Here is an 8833-nt window from a genome sequence, read left to right on the forward strand (position 1 = left end):
CCATGCCTTGGCCGGACAGAGCCGACTCCTCGCCCGAAGCGGCATAAGTCTTTAGGGACTCGGAAAAACCTCTCGAACAGCGACCAACTCTCGCTTCATCATGACAGTCAGTTTTAGCTTTCTCCACTGAGGTGCTCGGCCTGGCTCAACTGGGGCACAATCGCAGTGGTTCTCCTAGTGCTACCTTAGCCGATATAGTAGAACGTAAGGCACCAAAACATAGGAGCCGGGCAAACCCAACTATTGACCCAAGACATGATTCGGAGCCAATGCATATAATGCTATAAGTTCGGGGTGCCGCACTTGTGAAAGTGTTCGGACTTCTCACACCATATTGAGGGGTACTGAAGCCCCTGGCGTATTTTGGCCGTACCAGATTGTACGGGTGCAACATGTCGTTAAGGAACAATTATTTATAAAAAGGTAATGCAAAAATAGACAATAGCTATGCATTGTTTATTAAAAATAGCTGCGATCAAAGCAGAACGATACAAGTAATGCGATAAACGAAAAGTTGGACTATTGAACATGTCTGCTCCAGGGGCAAGTTGTGGAATAGTATGCGAAACAGGTATACTGCTCGTGATAGAGACCACCTGGGATTTCCGTGATGCGGCATGGCTTGTCTGCTTCCCTGGTTCTTGCATCGTTTGTGCGGCAATTGAACTGCCGAACCGGCCTTCCGAAGATTAGGGTCCTAGAAGTAAGAGAAAAGTAAAAAAATCGGCAGCCCCCGGTGCGGTTTAAGCCGTGTTTTGGGCGTGCCGTGATGGTGCCCCTCCCCCTATGCCCATGGTATTTCTAGAGCGTAGTTATGTACGCGAAGTACTGCCATCGCCTTTTTGCGGGGGTTGGGGTTGCATTGCTACACCTGCTCGGAATGTGCCAGGCGGTCTTGTTGTACGTTACTCCGGGCACGCTTGACGGTGTCCGGACGTTTAATGGCCGGACTGGAGAACTGCCTGGAGAGGCTGCTTTGTACTTCCGCTGCAAGGGCCGCCGTGTGCTCCTCCGTTCGGAGGGAGCGTTCGGTGTTTCCATTGACCGTAATTACTCCTCGAGGGCCTAGCATCTTGAGCTTAAGGTATGCGTAGTGCGGGACTACATTGAACTTGGCAAATGCGGTTCGCCCGAGCAGTGCATGGTAACCACTGCGGAACGGGACTATGTCGAAGATTAACTCCTCGCTTCGGAAATTATCCGAAGATCCGAAGACCACTTCAAGTGTGACTGAGCCTGTACAGCTGGCCTCTACACCTGGTATTACGCCTTTAAAGGTCGTTTTGGTGGGCTTAATCCTCGAGGGATCTATGCCCATTTTCTGCACTGTATCCTGGTAAAGCAGGTTCAGGCTACTGCCGCCGTCCATGAGGACTCTAGTGAGATGAAATCCGTCAATAATTGGGTCGAGAACCAATGCGGCGAATCCGCCATGACGGATGCTAGTGGGATGGTCACTTCGATCAAAGGTGATCGGGCAGGAGGACCATGGGTTGAACTTTGGGGCAACTGGCACTACCGCGTATACGTCACTTAACGCGCGCTTCCGCTCCCTTTTGGGGACGTGGGTGGCGTATATCATGTTCACCATCCGCACTTGTGGGGGAAAACCCTTCTGTCCATTGTTGTTTGGCGGCCGGGGCTCCTCGTCGTCATCGCTATGCAACCCCTTGTCTTCATTGTCGGCGCTTAACCTGCCTGCCTGCTTGAACACCCAACAGTCCCTGTTGGTGTGATTAGCTGGCTTGTCGGGGGTGCCATGTATTTGGCACAAGCGGTCGAGTATTCGGTCCAAGCTGGACGGCCCCCTGGGATTCCTTTTGAATGACTTTTTCCGCTGACCGGATTTGGAGCCTCTGAATCCGGCATTAACTGCCATATCCTTAGCATTGTCACCGTTGATGCGGCGCTTTTGCTGGTTGCGACGCGACCTGCCACTAATGTCCTTGGTGTCCGAACGACCAGGGTTCTTGGTCATATTGTTGCTATGAGCAAGCCAGCTGTCTTCTCCCACGCAAAAGTGGGTCACGAGTGCCGTGAGTGCTTCCATAGATTTCGGCTTCTCCTGTCCTAGGTGCCGAGCAAGCCACTCGTCACGGATATTATGCTTGAAGGCTGCTAAGGCCTCTGCGTCTGGACAGTCGAGTATTTGAGTTTTCTTTGTTAGGAACCGTGTCCAGAATTGCCTGGCCGATTCATCTAGCTGCTGAATTACGTGGCTTAGCTCGTCAGCGTCTGGGGGTCGCACATAAGTGCCCTGGAAATTGTCGAGGAATGTGGCTTCCAGGTCCTCCCAACAGCTGATTGACCCTGTTGGCAGGCTGTTAAGCCACTGCCGGGCTGGTCCTTTAAGCTTGTGTGGGAGGTATTTGATGGCGTGGAAATCATCACCGCGGGCCATGTGGATATGAAGGAGATAATCCTCGATCCATACCATGGGATCTGTTGAGCCATCATATGATTCGATGTTTACGGGTTTGAAATCCTCGGGGATTTGATGATCCATTATTTCGTCTGTGAAGCACAATGGGTGTGCGGCGCCTCTGTACTGGGCGATATCATCATGTAGGTCCAATGAGCTTTGTCTACTGTGTTCGGCCCTGCCGAATTTGTGGTCGGCATGACGGTTACTGTCTCGAGCCGTGGGGCGCCCACGCGATCCAGAGATCGATCTTGTTTGCCTTGCCTTGTCCTCCAACATGTCTTGTAAGTCTGGCGCATATTCCCGTGCCTTGCTACGGGGTGCGGCTTGGGTGGAGGGCCATGAGGCCTCTCTGTCGCGGCCACGAGGTGGCCTATCGGCCGCGTCGAGTGCTTCCTCCTCTAATCGGGGTAGCAACCTGCGCTTTGGGTAGCACTTGGAGGGGCGTTCGGGTTTATGCTCTTCGGTCGCAAGGACTTCAGTCCATCTATCGACTAGCCGATCTTGATCAGCTTTAAGTTGTTGCTGTTTTTTCTTGAGGCTTCTTGCCGTGGCCATAAGCCTGCGTTGAAAACGCTCTTGTTCGACGGGATCCTCTAGCACGGCGAATTCGTCGTCGTCGAGGCTTGCCTCGTCTTCAGAGGGAGGCATACAATTATCATCCTCGACCTCTCTGTCGGTCCCTCTCTCATGAGGGCTGGTTTCTCCATCCTCCTGTGCTAAATCTTGCTCGGGGGGATGTTCTTCGGCGCTTTCCGGGGTATTATTATCTCCCGTGCTGGAATCGCCGTTTTTCTGTTGGCGGGATTTTGAGCGGCGCCGCTGACGCCGGCGCTTTTGCTGTTTCTTGGAGGGGTCATCCTCCACTGTTCCATCGCCCTCTCCCTCTTTCGAGGTGTCCACCATATATATGTCATATGACGAGGTGGCTTTCCAGGGCCTAGTAGGCGCTGGTTCTTCATCATCTCCTTCATCGGTGTCCATACCGCCGATGTCTCTGAAGTCGAAGTCGAGCATGTGGGTTAAGTCGTCGACAGTGGCTACAAAGTGGATGGTGGGTGGGTTTTGAATTTCTTCATTGTCCGTACCCCAACCTTGCTGACCGTAGTCCGGCTAGGGCTCTCCTGACAAAGAGAGAGAGACTTCAGTGATTTCAGGATATCGCTGAAAGGCGAGTGCTGAAAGACGTCCGCGGCCATGAACTCCATGATCGGCGCCCAATCGGATTCGCTCGGCAGGGGCGCGGAGGGTTCGGAGTCCGGAGAATAATCCGGCTCCATGGAGTCACCAGTCTTGCAGAGTACGGGGCTGGTGTTCGGCTCAACCGCCGTTGGGATCGCAGCCCCCGAGGTGGCGTCCAACTGCCCATCCTCGATCGGCGCGGTCGGCTCTGAACTAGGGGTCGGAGCCGATGCGGGTGCAGCCTCCAGGGCACTCTTCGGCGGCAGAGCTAGATCATGGTCGTCATGACAGTGCGGCGCGCTCGACAGTGGTTCGGATCGTCGAAGATCAAGTCCCCGCGGATGTCGGCCGTGTAGTTTAAACTTCCGAATCTGACCTGACAACCAGGGGCGTAGCTTTCGATCTGCTCTAGATGGCCAAGTGAATCGGCCCGCAGTGCGAAGTCGCCAAAGACGAAGATTTGTCCGGGGAGGAAAGTCTCACCCTGGACTACATCGCCATTGATGATCGTAGGAGCCATCGGGCCTGACGGCGATGACACAGAGGAACTCTCAATGAAAGCACCAATGTCGGTGTCAAAACCGGCAGATCTCGGGTAGGGTGTCCCGAACTGTGCGTCTAGGGCGGATGGTAACAGGAGGCAAGGGACACGAAGTTTTACCCAGGTTCGGGCCCTCTCGATGGAGGTAAAACCCTACGTCCTGCTTGATTAATATTGATGATATGGGTATTACAAGAGTTGATCTACCACGAGATCAGAGAGGCTAAACCCTAGAAGCTAGCCTATGGTATGATTGTTGATGTGTATGTCGTCCTACGCACTAAAACCCTCCGGTTTATATAGACACCGGAGAGGGTTAGGGTTACATAAAGTCGGTTACAATGGTAGGAGATCTGAACATCTGTATCGCCAAGCTTGCCTTCCATGCCAAGGAAAGTCCTTTCCGGACACGGGACGGAGTCTTCTATCTTGTATCTTCATAGTCCAGGAGTCCGGCTGAAGGTATAGTTCGGCTATTCGAACACCCCCTAATCCAGGACTCCCTCAGTGGCCGTCCAGCGTCCGGTGAACGGTGCATTCTGGGCCTCTTCTTCTCTGGCATCGTCGTCCATACCGTCGATGTCCTCGGAGTCGTAATCAAGTGTGTCGGTTAAATCCTCGACCGTGGCTATGAAGTGGGTGGTGGGTGGGGGGGGGCAAAATTCGTCATCGTCGGACCCTAGTTCGAATCGGATATAGTTCGGCTGTGAGTCCTTCGCCAAGGAAAGATTCTTTAACGAGTTTAGCATGTCGCCCAAAGGCAAGTGCTAAAACATGTCTGCGGCGCTGAATTCAAAGATCGAAAACGATCAAGTTCAGCGTCCGCGAGCTCACATGATTCGGAACTTACGGCCAGAGACGAGTCCGGAGTTCCGGTGGCACATGTATCGTGTAAGATCAAGTCTATGTGCGGCACTAACGCCGGGGAATCAAGTCTCAATGAAAGCACCAATGTCGGTGTCAAAACCGGCAGATCTCGGGTAGGGGGTCCTGAACTATGCGTCTAAGGTCGATGGTAATAGGAGATAGGGGACAGAATGTTTTACCCAGGTTTGGACCCTCTCTATGGAGGTAATACCTTACGTCCTGCTTGATTGATCTTGATGAATATGAGTATTACAAGAGTTGATCTACCACGAGATCAAAATGACTAAACCCTAGAGGTCTAGCTTGTATGGCTATGATAATGTATGTCCTTCGGACTAAGTCCTCCGGTTTATATAGACACCGGGAGGATCTAGGGTTACACAAGGTCGGCTACAAACAAAGGAATCTACATATTTAGTCGCCAAGCTTGCCTTCCATGCCAAGGAGAGTCCAATCCGGACATGGGTGTAGTCTTCGGTCTTTGTACCTTCACAGCCCATCAGTCCGGCGCATGGCTAACAGGCCGGACGCCCGAGGACCCCTTAGTCCGGGACTCCCTCACCCGGCCTGTGACTCTATGTATGTATAACCTTCCTCCTTGGTTGTGCATGAAGCGGAAGTTCATTATGATGCCAGTGCTCATCCAAGGCCCTAAGCAACCCGGCAACAACATTGATGTGTACCTAAGGCCATTAGTTGAAGAACTCTTATAGATGTGGAATGGAACAAGTGTACGTGCGTGGGATGAGCACATGGGGGAAGAATTTGACCTAAAGGCGTTGCTGTTCGTGACCACCAATGATTGGCCTGCTCTCAGTAACCTTTCAGGACATACAAACAACGGATAGCGCGCATGCACGCACTTCTTGGATGATACCGACAGTATATATTTGGGTAATTGTAGGAAGAATGTGTACCTGGGACATCGTCGATTTCTTCCGAGCAGGCATCCCGTAAGAAAGAAAGGCAAACATTTAAAAGGTGAGGCGGATCAGTGGACGAAGCATCGCCACCGTACTAGTGCTGATGTACATGATATGGTCAAGGATTTGAAGGTAGTCTTTTGAATGGGTCCTGCGGACAACCTATTCCGAATGATGCTGACAGACGCGCACCCATGTGGAAGAAGAAATCTATATTTTGGGACCTTCCATATTGGAAAGACCTAGAGGTCCACTTCGTAATCGACGTGATGCACGTGACGAAGAATCTTTGCATGACCCTGCTTGGCTTCTTGGGTGTGTATGGGAAGACAAAAGATACACCAGAGGCACGGGAGGAGCAGCAACGTATGCACGGAAAAGACGACATACATCAGGGTCATGCCAGCTACGCTCTTACCAAAGAAGAGAAGGAAATGTTCTTTGAATGCCTGCTCAGTATGAAGGTATCGTCTGGCTTCTCGTCGAATATAAAGGGAATAATAAATATGTTGGAGAAAAAGTTCCAGAACCTAAAGTCTCATGACGGTCACGTGATTATGATGCAACTTCTTCCGGTTGCATTGATGGGGCTTCTACCGGAAAATGTTCGATTAGCCATTGTGAAGCTATGTGCATTCCTCAATGCAATCTCTCAGAAGGTAATCAATCCAGAAATCATACCATGGTTAGAGAATGATTTGGTGCAATGTCTTGTCAGTTTCGAGTTGGTGTTCCCACCATCCTTCTTCAACATCATGACGCATGTCCTAGTTCACCTATGCGAAGAGATAAACGTTCTTGGTCATGTATTTCTACACAATATGTTCCCCTTTGAGAGGTTCATGGGAGTCTTAAAGAAATATGTTCATAACCGTGCTAGGCCACAAGGAAGCATCTCCAAGGTCCATAAAAATGAGGAGGTCACTGAGTTTTGTATTCACTTTATTCCTGACCTTAAGCCGATTGGTGTTCCTAAATCGCGGCATAAGGGCAGATTGGATGGAAAAGGCATGCTAGGAGGGGATTAAATAATATGTATGGACGGACATTCTCTCACTCAAGCACACTACACAGTTCTACAAAATTCCGCCTTGGTGGTTCCGTATATGGACAAACACAAGAATTTTCTACGCTCCAAACACCCGGAGTAGTTTGACGACTGGATTACACGTGAACAAACGGGGACTTTCGGCAGCTGGTTGCAGACACGTGCCATGCATGACTCCGCTATTGAAGATGACATGTACTTGCTGTCCCACTTACCATCTTCGAATGTAATGACTTTCAAAGGGTACGAGATAAATGGGAATACATTTTACATGATCGCCCAATATAAGAAGAGCACCAACCAAAACAATGGTGTCCGCTTTGATGCAGCAACCAAGGCGGGAAAGGAAACATATTATGGTTACATAGAGGACATATGGGAACTTGACTATGGACGTGGTTTGAAGGTCCCTTTGTTTCGGTGCAAATGGGTGAATATGACATGAGGCGGGGTAACGGAAGACCCGCAGTACGAAATGACAACAGTGGATCTCAACAATCTTGCGTATGCAGACGAACCATTTGTCTTAGGCAATGATGTGGCACATATGTTCTATGTGAAGGACATGTCCACCAAGCCGAGAAAAATAAAAGATAAGGTAGCGAATGCATCATACGATGAGCCAAAGCGCCTTATAGTTCTTTCTGGGAAAAGAAACATCGTGGGAGTGGATGACAAGACAGACATGTCAGGGGATTATGAAAAGTTTCATGAAATTGCTCCATTCACAATGAATATTGACACGAGCATCCAGTTAAATGATGAAGATTGTCCATGGTTACGGCGCACAGAGACACACGCGAAGAAAAAGTTTCACACGGCCCCAAGATCCCACTCTGGGATGTGATTGGCTTCTCACTGTCATCACTTTCCTCTGTAGTGAGTTTCCGGACTTATATATCTGGAAAGTCCCGCTTCGAACAAAACAGAGGGAATCTTTGTAATAGTTAATGTACTTATGTGTTTTGGCATTTGAAACGCGAAGAAATTTTATGTGCAAAAAAATTCTTTCATGCATTTACTGATTTTTTCAGCTAAATGACCCTCAAATTGAAAAACACTTCAAATGAATTCTGAAAAGGTTGAAAGTTGGCATGGTATCATAATTTAACCCACATGGCATGTGCAAAAAAGTAGAGAGGGTTACGCCAAAAACTGGATGCACCTCGTGTACAAAATGGACAATCTCTTTCAAGTATCAAGGTTTCGGACAAAAACTCATCTGTTACAAAGGCATTTCATTTTTTAAAATAACCTAAGTATTACCAAATTGAATATAATGATAAAACACACTAATATTAAACATAAGAAAAAAGAATCACTAAAAAATCTATTTTTAAGGTTAAGTTATTCACAAACTAGTGATCCACACAAATTTCAAATAATTCAAATTTAAACTATTCAAATTTGAAAACTACCAGCACTAACAGATAGTTTGTAATTTTTTGTACCTAAAGAAAAAATATTCACAAAGAAACTCTAAATACAACAAAAAACAACTCAAAAATAAATTAAAGAAAATAAATAAAGCAGAAAAGAAAAATAAGAAGAAAAAACTAAATAAAAAGACCGCCTACTGGGCCACATCGGCCTACATACGACTAGAAACCCAACCTCTGTTGGGCCAGGATGCAGGGCCGCTAGCCCAGTAGGCTCAACAGGGCATCGTAGAAGAGGTAGGCCCAGAAGGCCTACTTTAGAGAGGAGCTCAAGACAGCAGCGGCGGCGAGGCTTATAAGCAGGTGCGGGCGCCCCCTGGCTAGCGAGGTAGGACTAAACTTCTGCGCCCCTCGCTTGGCAGCGCACCACCTTTAGTACCGGTAATAAAGGGGGGGGGTCTTTAGTACCGG

This window comes from Triticum urartu, chromosome 2A (genome assembly GCF_056163025.1).
Source record: "Triticum urartu cultivar PI428250 chromosome 2A, HENAU_Tu73, whole genome shotgun sequence".
NCBI lineage: Eukaryota > Viridiplantae > Streptophyta > Magnoliopsida > Poales > Poaceae > Triticum > Triticum urartu.